The sequence below is a fragment of the Myxine glutinosa genome, chromosome 7 (assembly GCF_964187855.1).
Source record: "Myxine glutinosa chromosome 7, kmMyxGlut1.1, whole genome shotgun sequence".
Taxonomy (NCBI): Eukaryota; Metazoa; Chordata; class Myxini; order Myxiniformes; family Myxinidae; genus Myxine; species Myxine glutinosa.
The window spans coordinates 65,385,177-65,404,578 of record NC_136267.1 but is presented as its reverse complement, the minus strand read 5'-3'; the positions used below and the strand labels follow the sequence as shown (position 1 = coordinate 65,404,578).

At 45.3% G+C, this 19,402-nt stretch overlaps 1 protein-coding gene across 1 annotated transcript in view; it reads left to right on the top strand.

The window, feature by feature from the left end:
* The first annotated feature begins 2,764 nt into the window (after nt 1–2,764).
* C7HXorf38 (chromosome 7 CXorf38 homolog) overlaps nt 2,765–19,402 on the top strand; it is a 31,520-nt gene continuing 14,882 nt past the window's right edge. Inside the window, exon 1 of the mRNA XM_068122497.2 lies at nt 2,765–2,875. The gene's annotated coding sequence lies outside the window, so the exon portion shown is untranslated. The remainder of the gene's footprint in view (nt 2,876–19,402) is intronic.

Genomic DNA, 19,402 nt, shown 5'->3' with positions numbered 1-19,402 from the left:
ATCCGATCAAAGTTACTCAAAAAATTAGTGTTTCGTCGACCTCCATGATTGACCACAAAGTGACCTTGACCTTTGACCTTGACCTTCAAAATTTTGTGTGCTGAAGGGTATCTCTATAGGACTCTGATATGCGAAGTTACAGGAGTTTCCAATAATAACTGTGGTCTACAGAGTGATCTAAACGTGAAAAAAAAATGATTAACCACAAACAAAAAAACAAAATAAAACATATGTCACCCACAGGGTGAACCGTATCTTGCCCCTGCATCTGTCTATTTTACCTTTTGGTCAAAATTGAATGACCTTCAAAATGACCTTGAAGGTCAAGGCCGATCGACACCAAAAACTAATCAGCTGAGCGCCATACCACACCCTATATACCCACCAAGTTTGGAGATCATAAGATCAAAGTTACTCAAAAAATAAGGGTTTCGTTGACCTCCATGATTGACCGCAAAGTGACCTTGACCTTTGACCTTGACCTTAATAATTTTGTGTGCTGAAGGGCATCTCTATAGGACTCTGATATGCGAAGTTACAGGAGTTTCCAATAATAACTGTGGTCTACAGAGTGATCTAAACGTGAAAAAAAATGATTAACCACAAACAAAAAAACAAAAAAACAAAAAAATGAACATATGTCACCCACAGGGTGAACCGTATCTTGCCAAAATGTGAACATGAGTGACTTGCTTCAGGTCACACTGAGGTGAACAGAACTGCTATCCACTAGAAGCGACTCTTTGAGGAATGTCTGCCCACGAGATATTCCGATGATAATCGTTCTAGAGAGTGACCTTGAAAAATACGTGTTTGCCTTATAACGTCACCAAATGACGTCATTTATATAGTCTAAAGCTTGACATTTATACGAAACACTCATCAACGGCCTCAATTTGAGGTACTACACGATATGTTTCCTAAAAGTTGAAAATTTTACCTTCGAGCTGATTTCGAGCTGATTCGACTAACAATACTCCAAACATAAGGGTTTAGTTGACCTCCATGATTGGCCGCAAAGTGACCTTAACCTTTGACCTTGACCTTCATAATTTTGTGTGCTAAAGGGTATCTCTAAAAGACTCTGATATGCGAACTTACAAGAGTTTCCAAAGGGAACTGTGCTCTACAGAGTGACCTAAACAATGCGAACTAAAGCAATACAATATACATGAAAAGTGCAGTTTTTTCGTCATAACGCCGTCAAATGACGTCACATTGTCAAACTAGTTATATGTTTGGAAAGCACTCAACAAGGGCTTCAATTTGAGGTACTACTCGATATGGTAACTGAAACTTGAAAATTTTACCTTTTGGTCAAAATTGAATGACCTTCAAAATGACCTTGAAGGTCAAGGCCGATCGACACCAAAAACTAATCAGCTGAGCGCCATACCACACCCTATATACCCACCAAGTTTGGAGATCATAAGATCAAAGTTACTCAAAAAATAAGGGTTTCGTTGACCTCCATGATTGACCGCAAAGTGACCTTGACCTTTGACCTTGACCTTAATAATTTCGTATGGTGAATAGTATGTCTTCATGACCAACGCACATGAAATATTGAAAGATTTTGATGAGAACTGAGGAAATAATTTTTTCATGAAAATTCCGTTTTTTCGTCATGACGTCATCAAATGACGTCATAGCGTCAAACTGTTTACAGATCTGGGAAGCACTCATCAAGGGCATTCATATGAGGTATTACTCGATATGGTACCTACGATTTCAAAATTTGACCTTGGGGTCAATAATTTTCGACCTCCAGCGCTAACCATGAAGGTCAAGGCCGATCGCCACCAAAAACTAATCAGCTGAGCGCCGGACCATATACTAGATTCCCATGAAGTTTGGAGACGATCCGATCAAAGTTACTCAAAAAATAAGGGTTTCGTCGACCTCCATGATTGACCACAAAGTGACCTTGACCTTTGACCTTGACCTTCAAAATGTTGTGTGCTGAAGGGTATCTCTATAGGACTCTGATATGCGAAGTTACAGGAGTTTCCAATAATAACTGTGGTCTACAGAGTGATCTAAACGTGCATGTTAATGCATGATCTAATTAAAAATGATTAACCACAAACAAACATACAAGCTGACTAATACATCTTGCAAAAACTTCGTTTTGGCAAGATAATGATATTGCATAATTACAGTCGAAAAGCAAAACCGACATATTTCAGCGAATTCGTGTGTTTTGGGTATAATAATACAAGGTATAATAATAATAATAAATTTAAATCATACTTGAACAGCATAACGAAAATCCCCTCATACTTCCCCCCTATCCTTTTAATTATAATGTTGAAGAATCCCTATTGGAAGAGCTGAAAAAACGAGAATACAAAAAAAAAAATCGTCAATTTCGAGCTTTACGCTACCCCTTAATAGCAAAGTGGCCGCCATTTATTGTCGCTGCCACAACTTAACTGGACACCAGGGCTGGATTTGTTCCGTAGATGTTCCCCAATCACCTGGAAGTGACAAACCAACTGTGTAGCGGGTGTTGCACGAAACTCATTTTCTAGGCCTCTCTTGAAAACTAGCTCCTGGACGACGTGGACGTATCGGCCTGCTCAACTTGTAACGTCTTCCTCCCGACGTTTTCAAGTCCAAATTTATTTATGTAACAAATTTAAAACGGCGGGTAAACCGAGTTTAACTTACACAAGTTAATTTAGCACAAGATTAAAAAAAAAACATCCTCGTTTAGTTAAACTTGTACAGGTAACTCAGGTTGAAATGACCACTTCCGACTTCCGTGTTTGCATGAAGAGGTGTCGAACAGCAGGTGTTTTGCCTTTTACATTAGCTCCCTGTCTTGGTGCGGCTTTGAGGAATCATTCCCCACATTTACCCAACGGGAAAAGTAAGGAAGACCGTACGAAATATTTCTGGTGTATCGTCAATCTCTGATAGAAGAACAAAGACGTGCTTGTGCTGTCTCATGAATTTATTTGTTCAAATTAAATGGATATCTTCACCTGCTTCGATAAATCAGGCAGTCCTTGTGCTTCTTCTTCTTCTTTTAAGTGTTTTCAGAGCCGTGAGGCTCTATACACGCCACGCGCTAGGACATAATTGTGCGAGCTAAATGACCCTATGGGGGATCCATAGAACTACAGTGTGTGGGTCTTCCACTCGCTTTAAAAAAAAAAACGTAGAACCGCATTGTAAAGTCGAAGATGTTTCTGGTTTAGATGACCAAAAATGACCCGCACATCAGATCAGACACACCAACCCCCGCCTCACTAATGATTTTAAATAGGAGCGACCTGGGTCCATCATATTGGCGGCATTCCTGAAACAAGTGGGGAAAATATTCGGGTTTCCTACACTGTGTAGACACAGTCCTTGTGCTGTTGAGATGTCAGCGTTTTATAAATAAGTTCGTGGAGGACAAAAAGGAGCACGTCTCAAACCGAACCAGCGTGCTCCGAGGAAGCGTCACGTTATCACGTGCACGGGACGTCACGAGTACGTCACGTGCATGAGAGGTCACGAATACGTCACATGGACGGGACGTCACGCGTACAAACTGGTGCTTCGCGTCACAAAGGAAAACTCTGGGAGGTTTGCCATTGGTTTCCCAGGAAAAGTGAATAACAGGAGTAAGTACGGTAATTTAGATGCATGTACAGTACTTCCTGGTCTATATAAACGTTCACAAAAGTCAAAGGGACCTTTGATACATTTCATATGTACTGTATATACCAGTACGGTATTCTCCATATATATATATATATATATATATATATATATGTATATATACTGTATATATATATATATATATATATATATATATATATAGCCTATATATGTATGTATGTATGTATATATATATATATATATATATATATATATATATATATTGTTGCGAATATGGAATTTGGCCTCCATATCCGCTTGTAAATATTCCCCTATTTTCTCCAATACTCCCCAACTTTCCCCGATCCCCCATTCCCTAGTCCCATTGCATGTAAATAACAATCAGTAGAGCCGACCTTCCCCTTCTTCCCCCATTAAATGTCGTGCCCAGGTCCACCGCACCACACGTAGACAACTTTCGGACATCTTCCTAGTTATTCTTAATCTATGTCAGTTAAGGCCTCGTTTCCATTAATTATGACTCTTCGTTGCACCAGAATGTGATTATATGGCATCAGTAGTGAGTTTAGGACCTTTCCCATACCTCCTCCCATCTTCTTCCCCAAACAACAACAATAACAACAACTACAACAACAATTACAACAACAACAGAGGAGATGGCGGCGGAGCGGGGGAGGATGCGTCCTCACACCGGCTCGATTAGCTCCAGACCATGCGCTCCACGGGGTTACCCCGAAGGGGCTGGCTGTCAGCTCCTCGTCAGGGGCGGAGCCAGTAACCCCCCCCGCACGCACCCAATGAGAAGCAACGTGCCGATTCCACGAGGCGGAGCTAACGAGCCGAGGGCGTGTCACTCCCCGCCGGATATACGCAGCCGCTTGCCGGACGTGACGTGAGATGCGCCCCCAGCTTGAGACGAGAAGACGCCACCTCGAGCGCTGAGAGACCTCCTGCATCTTTTGGGCCGCGCCATCCTGTCCCTGAGCACAAGGTGCACCTTGTGCTGGCCATCAAATACCCGCTTTCCTTGTCATCAATCCCCGTGTGAGTCAGTTTTTGTCCTGTTTCTCTGTGGTCTGTCGGGAATAATATAAGGTTGTGTCTAAGTGCCCACCTTCCTATGTTTCCCTCTTGTCCCTGTAATCTAACCTTCCGCCTTAATATAACCTCCTCCGGAGGTCTTGAGAACTGAACCCCTGGTGTCGTATTGTGTCATTATAACCCAGCCGGGTGTCTTCTCTTTCCTATTGAGCCAGCATAGCGCGGCTTCGTCGACGTTCGAGTACAATCGGGTAATTTGTGCGGACACGGCGGCCATTCCGCTCGGCCCACCTTAACATCAAAGTCGTGTCTGTAACAATTGGTGTCAGGAGTGGGATTCGGACCTGGGACTAAATTTGTTAGGCCCAAATTTTGGAACACCAATTGTGTTACAGTAACAATTGGTGTCGGGAGTGAGATTCGAGGCCCGACCAAATTTTGAAAAAAAAAAAAAACGAATAGAGGAAAAAAAAAAATTTGGTCAAAATTTGGAGCGGCCGAAATTTGTTTTGTTTTACGAAACTCGAATTTTGCAAGTCGCGCTATGGCGGATCAAGACGGCTGGGGTCCGGTAAAGGAGAGTGAGGTAGGGTCGATCCAGGACCAAATTGAGGGACAAGAGGAGAGCGAAGCAGTGAGGGCGGCAGGTTCGCAAAATAGCGTTGTCACGCACGAGGTGGCCACGGCGTCCACGCCCGCGACCGTGGCAGCGCCCCTGGTGGATCCGAACCTTTTTATGTTGCAAATGAGGGCCCTTATGGAACAAATGGGTGAGCAATTGGGAGACCAAATTAGAGGTTTGAAAAGCAGTATGGGACAAATGGGGAACCGGATGGATGCTCAGGGTGAGCGATTAGAGGGCCAAATGGGGGTAATGAGGGACGAAGCGAGGGGTACCAGTGAGGGGTTAGACAATAATTTTGAGGAGTTAGACAAGAAATTTGGGAGGTTAGACAATAATTTTGAGGAGTTAGACAAGAAATTTGGGAGGTTAGACAATAATTTTGAGGGGTTAGACAACGGGATAAAAGAGGTGAGAAATGGGTTAATGGGGGTAGAAAACAGAATGGCCGCTCAAGAGAATCAGATAGAGGGAGTGAAACATGGGTTAACGGGGGTAGAAAACAGAATGGCCGCTCAAGAGAATCAAATGGAAGGGATGCAAAAAGGGTTAGAGGGGTTAGAAAACACCATGGAAGGCAAATTGAGGGACATGAGGGACCAAGCGGAAAGGGAAGTTAACCAAATGGGGCAGCAGATAGAGGGGGTCAGAATGGGGGTAGAAACCAAACTGGATGCTCACAGGGAGGAAATGGAGCAGATGAGGGTGGCATCTGGGCAGGAGATGCAAGTGATGGGAGAGGAGATCAGAGGAGGAGTGAGTGAGGAGGTCGGAGGAGTGCGCGAGGAGGTGAGGCACTGTGAGGAGCACATGGAAAAGGAGGTGAGAAAGGCGACTGTAAAGTTACAAGGGGGCATAGAGGACCTGACGCAAGAGGTGGAGCAGCTGACGGTGGGACAGACGGAGTTAGTGGAGCAGGTTCAAAGGAACACTGCGGTATTAGGAGGTTTAAAAGCGACACAAAACGACATAAAAAACGACTTGATAGCGACGAAGAGGGAATGTCAGATGGTACGTGAGGGACTGACAACGAGGTTGGACGAGGTGATAGAGGTAATGGAGACGAAGGACCGGCAGGTGAGGACGCACCTGGAAACGGTCAAGGTAGCCTTGGAGGACGAGCTTGAGGAGACGTACCGGGGAATAAAAGAGGTGAAACACAAATTAGAAGAAGTGGAAGAAGGGATGAGTGAAATTAAGAAGCGACGGAGAGGGGATAAGAAAGAGATAAAAGAGGAGATAAAAGAATTGGTCCAAAGTCTGTGTTTGGATCGTGATGATGTGCTCATTAACCGGATGAGGGATTCGCAGGTGATGGAGGAGAAGCGAAGAGGAAGAGGACCCGGTGTAAGTGGTGACCAATATGGTCGTGCGTATGATGCGCCAGGGGATTTAAGAAGCTTGGGGATTGGTTTGGATCCGGGTGTTCGTGAAAGGCCGTTGGTGAGGTGTGTGACAGGTCTGGTGTGCGAAAGAGGAGGTGTGCGAGAAAGTCCGACTCTGGGGTGTGTGAGGAAAAAGTGTGTGCCAAGGAGTGAGGGTGTTGGCGAGAATGAGTCGGTCGTAGCGTGTGTGCGAGGGAGCACATGGAAGCGCGGTGTGGTGAGTGTTACAGAGGGTGTAACGGGAGAGTGTGCGCGAGAAAGGTGTGTGATGGACAGGTACATGAGGAAAGAGTGCGCTGTCAAAGGCAAGGAAGAATGCACACCTGTGGTGAGTGTTACAGAGGGTGTAACGGGAGAGTGTGCGCGAGAAAGGTGTGTGATGGACAGGTACATGAGGAAAGAGTGCGCTGTCAAAGGCAAGGAAGAATGCACACCTGTGGTGAGTGTTACAGAGGGTGTAACGGGAGAGTGTGCGCGAGAAAGGTGTGTGATGGACAGGTACATGAGGAAAGAGTGCGCTGTCAAGAGGAAGGGTGAGTGCGCTGTCAGGAATGGAGGTGAAAGTAGTGAGAGTGACATGGAGCGTGAGTTAGTTGTGACAGGTGAGCGAGGATGTACACCTGGGATGGAAGGATGCACACCTGGAATGGTAGAGCGTGAGTGGGAATGCACGCTGGAGTTGGTGGTGAGGCACGTGGTTGGGTGTGCGAATGAGAGCACACCTGTGATTGTCACAGAGGAGGTGACTGAGGAGGGGGCGCGAAGAGGTGTTTTGGTGAGGTGTGCGACCAACGAATGTGTGCCAAAGTGTTCGGTGGTCAGGTGTGTGACCAAGGCTGTGAGTGGAATGGGTGTACCGAGGTGTGTAAGGAACGGTACGAGGAGCAGGGAAACGGCTGGATGTGTGAGCAAGGAACGGGCTGCGGGGTGTAAGCGTCCAGGTGAAGCATCGACGTTAGACGGGTTAGAGGTTAGAGCGACTTTTAGCCGAAGCAGGCCCTCGGTGCGTGCCGGGCCTCGCTTTGAACGGCCGCGTCCAGGCTCCACTAGGCGGAGCTGGCAGCCCGATAGAAAGGGTCGTCATGGCGACCACTTTTTGGTGAGACGTGCCGGCAGGTCGAGATCGGGACATTGGATGGCTCCACGCCGAGGTGATGCATGGGATCTCGGCCCGGGTAAGCCCCCGTCCCTGCACCGAGTGCCGGACGCATCCAGCCGCTGGCACAAAACAACCAGCATCCATTGCTTGGCTTTACGAAGCCGGGCTTTGGACAGGGATTGGCGCACCGAGAGGTATTAGTGAGTAGACTGGGTGATGAGGTTAGTGTTTTGGACCCAAAATTAGAGAAAAACAAAATTTGATGATTGGCCAAGGATTGGCAGTAGTGATTGGCAGATGATGGGCAGTGATTGGCCAAATTTTTGATTTGTTGAAATTTGATGTGCAAAATTGGTAGTGAGAGACCCCCGATGTGGTGGGATGGCAAATCCACCATCCCTCACAGGGGGGGGCAAAGGAGCAATAGTTTATGGGGTGTATGGCAGTGAAAACTAGCCCGGGTGGGTTAGGTTATATTGATAGGGCCCTAGAAGATGACATTAGGTAACGTTAAGTTTAGTTAGTGACTGATACCTGTAGTGGGGACGCAGGTAGATTAGTGTGGATGATAATGACGTGGGAGCGCAATAGTTTAAAGGGACGACTGGGAAGCGCAAGTTTCAGAAGGGAGTAGTTAGCTGAGATGATGCCGTGTTTGTGAGAATGGAACAGGTGTGATTGCACAGGTGTGCAACTGGACAGGTGTGTGGAGCAGTGTATGAGTAATGAGTGTGTGGATCAGCGCGAATGCGCTTGGGGAGAGAAGGGTGCAGGTGGCACCAGGTGTGAGAGCACAGGTGTGCAGGTACAGGTGTGTGGAGAGAGTTGGAGTGAGTGGTACGGAGTGGTGTGCATGGTGCGAAGGTGTGGATGGGGGAAGAGTGGACCCCTTTCACGAGTACCCGGGGCGGGTAGTGTAAGTGTTAGGTAGAGGGTGCAGGTAAATTGTGGTTGGATATTGGCATTTGTGGTGCGGTTGCAGAATGGTGTTGTGAATGGGTGCATTAGTGTTGTGGAAATGGCTGGGCGTGTAGCCTGTTAGTGCGTGTAGTTGGTTGGGCACTCCACCACTGTGAGGATGTCGGCCAGGTGAGGCCGCAGGTGGGCTCTGGGAGCCGGTAGTTGTGAGTGGGTGCCTGAGGATCCCGGGTGTGGATCGGGCAGCCCAGTGCCAGAGAGGGCACGGAGTGGGGAGAGAGCCAGAGGGCCTTCCCCAGGTAGTTAGGTTAGGGTGAGGAGCAGGTAAGCTCGGAGGCAACTGCAGTGGTGGAGGTGTGCAGGTGGGTAGACCCACTGGGAGAGGTACACGCCGCAGCCCAGAAATTGTGCGAGGGCACCGGGAGATGAATCGGGGGAGTGAGACCCCAAATTGAAAAGCACCACAGGTTGGCCAATGGGAATTGGTTTTTAGAACCCATAGAGTAAGAGGGCCAATGGTTTGGCCGGAGAAAGACCCCGGGTAGTGTAAAGTTGTTAAAGTCATTTAGGAAATAGTTAGGATTGAAGAACCTGTCGCACCATACGCAGCCACTTACCTGTGGTGATGATGATGACTCCACACCTGTGTTTTCTTTGTTTTGTGCAGGAAATGAAATTGCTGTGGATTTGTGAGACGCATCACGACGTGGATGAGACATTGGGGTGATTCCATCTCTCCCTCCCTAGGAGGGACTGATGATGAGTTGGTAATGGCAAATTTTGATGTTGAGTTGAAAATGGCAAATTTTGATGAGAGTTGAAAGTGGCAAATTTGATTGGTTAGGAGGGAGAGAAGACGAATTTGGTTTATGGGAGGAACGGGGAAGACAGTAGGGATGTTTGTCGATTTGTAAAGTAGATGTTTATGGGTAGTGTTGTGTTTTGTGGATACAGTAAGGGGTAAGGGAGGGGCCATGTAGGTTACCTGGTGGGGGGGGGCGTACGATAGGAACGTACCTGTCTCACCTGGTTCCCATGTGCCCCCAGTGTGCATCATCTTGTATTGCGTGCACTTTTGCGCCCTTACCACCTTACTCACTTGTTTCTTCTTTTGTCTCCCACCTCCGAGGATCTGGCTTTGGGGTAGAGAGAGAGGAGAGAGAGGTGCTGGCTACGCAGTTGTGGGCCTGCACTTTCGCTGTTGGCTGCCTGGATCGATACACCATATGGACCGCAATGTTTGTGGCCACCCACAATGGACCGCAGCTCTTTTGCGGCCAAGCACCACCCGTGGAAGGACCTATGGGTCAACGTGGCACCTATGCCATAAAGGTGAACCACTGTTAATTAACACCAAGTGCACCACAAGAAGAGCAAGAGACACCTGCAGGGTTAGGGGTTGTCGAATTTATTTTTATTCCAATGAACAATGGTGACTGCACCGATTGGTGGTGGGGTGGTGCTTTTGATGCTGGGAAAGGGTGCTCTGCACGTTATTAAAGGCCGTCGGCCACAGAGCACTCGTGGGTTGGTGTATCGATGCTGGCAAGCGCGCTCTCTCTATGCATAACATCTGCATGTGTCCCTCCAAAAACAGGTCCTGGATCGTAGTGTAAATAGCAGCGTAGTCTTGTAAATAATGCTCCCTACCGGCTGTATGTTTAGTTTGCGAATTCTTTCCGGATTCGGTTATCCTGTGGGTGTGTTTCTGTGAGGAGAAGGGTGCAACGTCGCAGGGGGACATATTTACTCATTTGTGAATATCTGTAAAACTGTCGCACTCAGGGTAGAGTTAATAGTAGAGGGAACTACATTGCGTGCCACACTAAAGTAGGTAAAAATTTATCGGGTCGGGACGCCCCGAGGGTAGAGAAGGGTGCAATGTTGCGAATATGGAATTTGGCCTCCATATCCGCTTGTAAATATTCCCCTATTTTCTCCAATACTCCCCAACTTTCCCCGATCCCCCATTCCCTAGTCCCATTGCATGTAAATAACAATCAGTAGAGCCGACCTTCCCCTTCTTCCCCCATTAAATGTCGTGCCCAGGTCCACCGCACCACACGTAGACAACTTTCGGACATCTTCCTAGTTATTCTTAATCTATGTCAGTTAAGGCCTCGTTTCCATTAATTATGACTCTTCGTTGCACCAGAATGTGATTATATGGCATCAGTAGTGAGTTTAGGACCTTTCCCATACCTCCTCCCATCTTCTTCCCCAAACAACAACAATAACAACAACTACAACAACAATTACAACAACAACAGAGGAGATGGCGGCGGAGCGGGGGAGGATGCGTCCTCACACCGGCTCGATTAGCTCCAGACCATGCGCTCCACGGGGTTACCCCGAAGGGGCTGGCTGTCAGCTCCTCGTCAGGGGCGGAGCCAGTAACCCCCCCCGCACGCACCCAATGAGAAGCAACGTGCCGATTCCATGAGGCGGAGCTAACGAGCCGAGGGCGTGTCACTCCCCGCCGGATATACGCAGCCGCTTGCCGGACGTGACGTGAGATGCGCCCCCAGCTTGAGACGAGAAGACGCCACCTCGAGCGCTGAGAGACCTCCTGCATCTTTTGGGCCGCGCCATCCTGTCCCTGAGCACAAGGTGCACCTTGTGCTGGCCATCAAATACCCGCTTTCCTTGTCATCAATCCCCGTGTGAGTCAGTTTTTGTCCTGTTTCTCTGTGGTCTGTCGGGAATAATATAAGGTTGTGTCTAAGTGCCCACCTTCCTATGTTTCCCTCTTGTCCCTGTAATCTAACCTTCCGCCTTAATATAACCTCCTCCGGAGGTCTTGAGAACTGAACCCCTGGTGTCGTATTGTGTCATTATAACCCAGCCGGGTGTCTTCTCTTTCCTATTGAGCCAGCATAGCGCGGCTTCGTCGACGTTCGAGTACAATCGGGTAATTTGTGCGGACACGGCGGCCATTCCGCTCGGCCCACCTTAACATCAAAGTCGTGTCTGTAACAATATATATATATATATATATATATATATATATATGTATGTATGTATGTGTATATATATATATATATATATATATATATATATATATATATATATATATATACATATATATATATATATATATATATATATATATATATATATATATATGTATATATAGCCTATATATGTATGTATTTATGTATGTATGTCTATATCTATATATATATATATATATATATATATATACATATATATATATATATATATATATATATATATATATATATATATATATATATATATATAATTATATATATATATAATTATATATATATATATCATCGGAAGCAATTAAATAAGTAGCAGAAGTAGCTTCAAGACGGTCGATCTTTTATTTTCGACAAGCTTTTGACCAAACAGGTCTTCTTCACAGTCTTCCTCGATGTAAACGAAATAAATGACTGAAAATGACGGAATTAATGAAATAATGAATGAAAATGACTGAATGAATGAAATATTGAATGAAAATGACTTTCGTGGTCAAATTTTTAAAATATTCGACCACTTTCGAAAATGACTTTCAGTATTATATATATACTAGCAAAGGTACCCGGCGTTGCCTGGGTTCCAAATATGTAGAAAGTAAATGACGACTTATAGCAAGTTGTTATGTAGTTCATGTTGTATGTAATTATATGTACATAACATAAGAACTTGCTATATGTTGTCATTTAAGTTAAAAAAGAGTGAGTGAGTTGGTGATTTAGGTCCAAGTTCAATGCATTTAGGGACTATATCTCAGGACTACATCTCAGAATGGGCCACATTTGGTGGCTTCACAAATTTTTGCCGCTGCTGGGATTGGAACGCGGATCGTCTGCGTGGCAAGCAAGCACATGATCCACTGGGCCACCAGCGCTGCCTAGGTAAAATATTAACAGATGTGTTTTAGTCACCAAGAGCTCTGGGGCAGACAACATTTCTTGTTCTGCCAGTTGGCGCTCTGATGAAAAGATGTGTGCTTGCCCCAACACGTGAGCATGCAACGTAGAGTTGACCATGAGAGAAACATGGACTTGTCAGTTCAACTCCAGCAACCTTGAGAGACTGTCCCTGAGACTTGTTGATGGTCATAGCAAATGATAGTCTCACTGGAAACTGAAGGCACTTGAACTGAAATGGCATATCTGTTGGGATGATGGGAATCCATGGAATAAAAACATCCTCTCCCTTGGCACAACCAGTCATAATGGTGGCTTCGATCACATGGGGCATAAGAGTTTTGACAGCGAGTCTTGTACCGTTAGAGTTTTGGTGCATCCAAATTTCGTAGCAACATAATGGGGGCTCCCACTTTCAGTTGCAGATTGTGAGATGGAACGCCAGTGAGCGGAAGAGAGTTTAGAAACTCTGTTGGATAGTTGACAGCATCGCCAAGATCAACTAGTGTCAACTGACTTGTACCATGTGGATTGGTCTGGTAGCTGTTGAATGATGGTGGCATTAATATCCTACACAATGTCATTTTTGGGAGCAAGGATGGCATGTTCACAAAGCCACTCATGGTTTTTATAATTCTGTGAGAGGCTAGGATAAACCTTTAATAGTATTTCTTCAGACGTGTTGATGATTGTTCCACAATTTGGGTTTTTTTTTTTTTTTTTGCATCCTGAATCGAGGCTCGTGAAAGAGCTAACATTTATTTCACAAACAAATCAACCAGACAAACAAAATATATAAAAAGAGCGAGTGGAAGACAAGATGGGGAGAGAAGGGGAAGCACACAAACACAACATTTGAGATGCAGGGAGATGTTCTGGAGGGATAGGGCTTGGGGGGAGGAGGCGTGGGAAGGAAGGTGAGGGAGGGGGGGGGGGGGGGTGGGAGAAGTATAAAACACAAGGACACCAAGGACGTCCAGGACAGAAGTTGGTATTTCAAAAAAGTGGATTTGGGGTGAAATTAGCAGGGGTAGAAAAGGTCAAGGTTTTGCATGGGGGAAGATAAGAGATGGTGGTGAACAGCTGTTTTAAAGACCTGGAGGGTGGAGTGGGATTGAAGAGAGTGAGGGAGTTTGTCCAAGAGGTGGGAGAAAAGAGGAACGAAGGAGTGAAAGTGAGCAGAGAGTCTTGATTTTGGCAGTTTAACCATGAGGGTTGCAGGCAGATCTTGTGCGACCTGTAGGAATATTTGCGGGACAGAGCCCAGAGAGAGCTGGGGGGGCAAGGCCAGAGAGGAGTCGGTAGAAGACGGAAAGACCACCAACCTGCCTGCGGTGAGTGAGTGAAAGGCCCTTGGAGTTAGCTTCATCGCAGGAGATTCCAATGATTCTGAACGCTTTGGTTTCTTTGGTTTGGCTTTGGTTTGGCGTGAAGACGAGCTAGGTGTGAGGCAGGAGCACCAGCCCAGAGGGGAGAGCAGTATTCCATTGAGCTGCGGATGAAAGCCTTGTATGTGGTGAGAGCTCAGGTGTGCCAAGGAAGGACTTCGCACGACGGAGGATGCCCAGTCGGCGACTGCCTTTGGTGGCCAGATTTGAATTGTGGTTTTCCCAGGAAAGATCATGGCAGATAGTGAGACCCAAAAGCTTGAGTGACAGAACTTCTTGGAGAGGATTATTCAGAAAGTCGATGGGAGGGTTGTCCAGTCGGTCTTTTCGGAGAGACATCATAAGAGTGTGAGATTTGTCAGGATTGAAAGACATGTTCCACTTGTTTGCCCAGTCTGTGATTTTGTCCAGGTCTGCAGAGAGTGAGGAGGCTGCAGACTGCCGATCTGAGGGATGAGGAATGGAGCGACAGAGAGTAGAGTCATCAGCAAAGATATAGAGAGGATTTTCAAGAGAGTCAGAGAGATCATTGATGAAGACCAGAAAAAGCACAGGGCCCAGAACACTGCCTTGGGGAACTCCAGCCTGAACAGGAAGAGGAGATGAGAGAAACCCATTCAGGGCCACACGTTGACTCCGACTAGAGAGGAAGTCCGCCAGCCATGCGTGGAGATTTCCATGGATACCAAAGGAGGAGAGTTTGGTGAGCAGAGCGGGGTGCCAGACCGTATCGAAGGCACGTGATATGTCAAGGGAGACAGCTCTAATTTCCTGTTTGGTATTGAGGACCTCCATCCTTTGTTGAGAAAGCAGAAGCAGCATGTCCAGAGTAGAGTGACCAGGTCTGAAACCAAATTGATGATCAGAGATCAAGCCATTGGAGAAGAGGAAAGATTTCATATCTGAAGCAATGATGGAATCCATGACTTTGCTGATAATTGGGAGAAGGCTGATTGGTCTGTAGTTGCTAGGATCTGTTTTTGCACCTTTTTTGTGCAAAGCGGTGATGTTGGCTGATTTCCAAGCAGATGGCAGATGACCTTGAGCAAAAGAGAGTGTGAAGAGAACAGAGAGAGGGAGTGAAAGAGCGGAAGAACAGGATTTTAGGAGCCGTGGGCTGATGCCGTCAGGTCCAGTTGCAGAATGAGAGTCGAGGGTTGACAGAAACTTTTCCACCTTGTCAGGAGGAAAGGACACAGAGTCCAGGAGCAGCTGGGTACGACTGGGTACGGTGGGTACAGAGAGGGATGGGTTTGGGACACAATATTTAGAGGCAAACACAGAGTTGAGGCATTCAGCTTTTTCACATGCGGAGTCAGCCGTGTCGCCGTTTGAGGTGAGGGAGGGGATGGAGGGGGAACAAACACCAGAAACAGATTTGACCAGACGCCACCAGAATTTGGAAGAGGGAGACAGATAAGAGAGTTCAGTCTTGAGAACAGAGAGATATTGTTTCCTGGCTCTCCTGAGGGTGGACACACACTTGTTTCAGGCTTTGTGAAAGGAAATGAGATTCCTTCCGTTGGAATTGCTTTCCAGGAGACTAAAGCAAGTTGTTTCTGGGCAACAGCCTCACCACAAGATTCCGTGTACCATGGACGGGAGGAAGGGTATGACAACTGAACACGAGATGGGATAAATCTGTGCATGAGAGAGAGCAATTTACTTTGGAAGAATTCCCAGGATGAGTTGATGTCAGAGGCGGTAGAGATGGGAGACCAGTCCAGATGATTGATGGCTGCTTGAAGACCGTGCCAGTTGGCCTGAGTGAAATGCCAGACTCGTCAATGCTGAGGAGGCTCTCTGAGAATGGTCAGAGAGATGTCCAAAGTTGTGACATTTTGTGACATTGTGACATTGGGTATTGTGACATCTCCAGTCTCAGTGTCTACTGGTAGCTGACCATTGCCCAGTTGAAGCAAAACCTTTGGAAACTGGCCTGCTGAGACATCTCTATTAAGTGCAACTCTCATGTTGGTAGAAAGATGGAGTTTTTCCACTCGTCTCCAAATATAGGATTCTTTGAGGCATGATCTCAACTCATCAGCAGGTGTACCCTTTGGAATGACTGGTAGAGTTTGCCTGAAATCTCCAGAGAGCAAGAGTGTGACTCCACCCATGATTTTAGTGTTACCTCTGAGATCCTGTAAGGTGCGATCGAGAGCATCAAATGCAAGTCTGTGAGACATTGTGCACTCATCCCATACTATCAGCTTGGCCTGCTTTAGAACTTGTGCCTGTCCAGATCCTTTGCCAATATTGCACACAGGACTCTCATTGTGGGCCAGGTTGAGTGGCAGCTTAAAGGCAGAATGAGCAGTCCTGCCACCTGTGAGCAAAGTTGCAGCAATTCCAGATGAGGCCACTGCCATAGCAATCTGCTGTAGTGAACAAACTTGTGCCAAAATTAAGTTGATCAAAAACGTTTTGCCTGTTCCACCAGGGGCATCAAGGAAAACAATTCCACCCGAGTCAGATGTCAACAATTGTTTGATCCTTGTATAAGCTTCTTTTTGATCTGGAACCAAGCGTGGTTCATTTTGGTGGACATACTGTTGCAGCTGTTGAATGTCATAGGTGGTTGCCTGAAGCATCTCTCGACTGAGAGTTGCAGGTTCAGTTTGTACAGGAGCAGGCAGTCCACACTGTTGAAGATCCTTGCCAGCCATGGACTGTACAGTATTTTCAATGAGTACCAGTGCTTGGTTGTACATGGCAGAGGTAAACTGCAGGTTTGGGTTTTTTGACTCTTGTTGTGCTTGATACAGTATGTCTTCTGTCATGCTGTCCTGGTGATTATGCCAAAGTTGCTCAGGATTGGATGGTGAACAGGCACAAATAATGATAGCAAAGAGGCTCCTCATCTTGCTTGGAGAATGCGAGACTGCAGCCTCTGCAAACATTTTTATACTTACAGGCAATGTTTTTGAAGGCTCACAAACAAGGATTGCAAGAGATTGACAAAGACTGCAAAATGGCAGGCTAACTTGTCACCACTTCCTGTTAGGTTGTGACCTGTGATATCACAACCTGTTATACACAATGTCAAACTGGTCCAAAAATACCCACAAATGCATTCATGGGGGTAAAACTTAAAAAATAAATTCCCCCAATCCTGAAAAAAAAAACCCCCAAAATACACAAACAGGAACATGTATTTATTACCCTTCATTCAAAGCAAACATGAAAGATCATGGGTAAAACGTTTTTATAACAAAGTTATAGCGAAACAAAAATCATGCTTGGCCCGGGTCCAAAAAGACCCATGATGCATTCATGGTGGTAAAAATTTTAAAATACATTCTCCCCAACCCTGAGAAAAAAACCCCAAAACACTCACAAAGAAATATGTATTACCCTTTATTCAAAGCACGGATGAAAGTTCATGGGTAAAAATGTTTTTATAACAAAGTTATCGCAAAAACAAAATCATGCCCCCAGGCAATGTGATCGGATAAAAATTTAATAAATAAATTTTCCCCCAATCGTGAGCGAAAAAAAAAAAACACAAACACAGGGGCATGCACTACCCTTTATTGAAAGCATTTATGAAAGGTCATGCAAATATAAATTAATATAACAAAGTTATAGCGAAACAAAAATCATGCTTGGCCTGGGTCCAAAAATACCCACAAATGCATTAATGGGGGTAACATTTAAAAAATATTCTTCCTGACCCTGAAAAAAAAAAAAAACATAAAACACACAGGAATATGTATTACCCTTTATTTGAAGCATATATGAAAGATCATGGGTGTAAACATTTTTGTAACGAAGTTATCGCAAAAACAAAATTATGCCGGCCCAAAAAGACCCCCCAATGCATCCTAGGGTTAAAATGAGTGAGAAATGAAATATGTACATTTTACCAGGATAAATAAAAGATACACCCATTTTACCACACAGACATATACACACACACACACACACACACACACACACACACACACACACACACACACACACACACACACACACACACACACACACACACACTCACACACTATGGTGGATTCAGGTAACTCCCGGGAGTGTTTGTGATACATAATTTTATTTTTATTTTTTTTAATGGGTATATGGACACGTGTGTCAAGACTGCAAATGCCAACACGTGACATTGGTTATCCCTGCACAGAAAACAGGATCTCCCAGGAATCCTTTTTTTTCTCCCCCCATAGATTAGCCATTGCAGCAAAGATTGGTATTTCCGTCAGCGAAGCGACGGTCTTATATTCTAGCACATATTAAGCGTCATGCATTTCCAGCCAATGAAGGCTGCATGAAGCAACGAGAACAGCACTCGGTCGAGAGCATACCTCCGCCAAGCTGAACAGTTTATGTTTTGTAACCAACTGATGGGCCAGATCTGGATTCGGCCTGAACCAAAATCAAATAGATACATCCTTGTCACACACCCAACATGTCCACCAAGTTTTAGCTGAATCAGTCCACAACTTTTTGCGATATCGTGCTATATATCAAGTTGAGCCCCATCACTCAATGGTGAAGAGTCACGAAAAAAATGATATGATCAAGATCCGGAATTGAATCTTCAAAATGTAATCATTTCATCAAGGTCACATACCCAACCTCTCCACCAAATTTCGTCTGAATCCATCAACAACTTTTTGAGATATCCTGTTCATCGTAAACCCCGGTTGGGTGTCTGTCAAGGACGATTATATTTGATTTTGGTGAAGATCTGAATATGGATTCGGATATGAGAATTTTTTTTTTTTTAAAGTGATGCTTCACCATCGGGAGATAGGGCCAAGAGCGATACATAGCAGGATATCTCAAAAAGTTATGGATGGATTTGGACGAAATTGCTGTACAGGTTGTGTGTGTGACAAGGAAGAATCGATTCAATTGTGGTGAAGATCCGGACCCGGATCCAGCTAGTATAATATTTTTACGGCGTAGCTCATAGGGCAAAGCCGTCTAGAACAGTGTATGTCCATCTGTATGTATGTATGTATGTCCCCTCAAACGTATACCAATCAGAGCTGAGGATCTGGTCACATGACATGGTGATGTGTTAAGTCTTACGTTATTACGGCTTATGGCGGCTGACTCTCCACACACGACCATGTTGATTTATATGCCGTTCATGCCAAACATATCGTCAAACCTGTCATATATCACAAACGCCATGCTCTACCTTTTCGTTTTTCATTCAGTGTAGAACACAAACAAACCGATTGTTAAAATGACAATCAAATATCGAAAGCATCGGCGTTACGTCTCTTCCAACAAAACGGTACAGACCCAACCCTTGTGGGGTATAATCTAGATTACAGTAGATCTTCCCTCAGTTCTGTAAGTAAAACTTACCTCACGGATGTCTGGATTCCTCCAAATTTCTTTGTTTAATGTTAAAATCAGCATTCACTACTGTTTAATAAGCTAATCACATGTGTTTGTGGTTTATAATA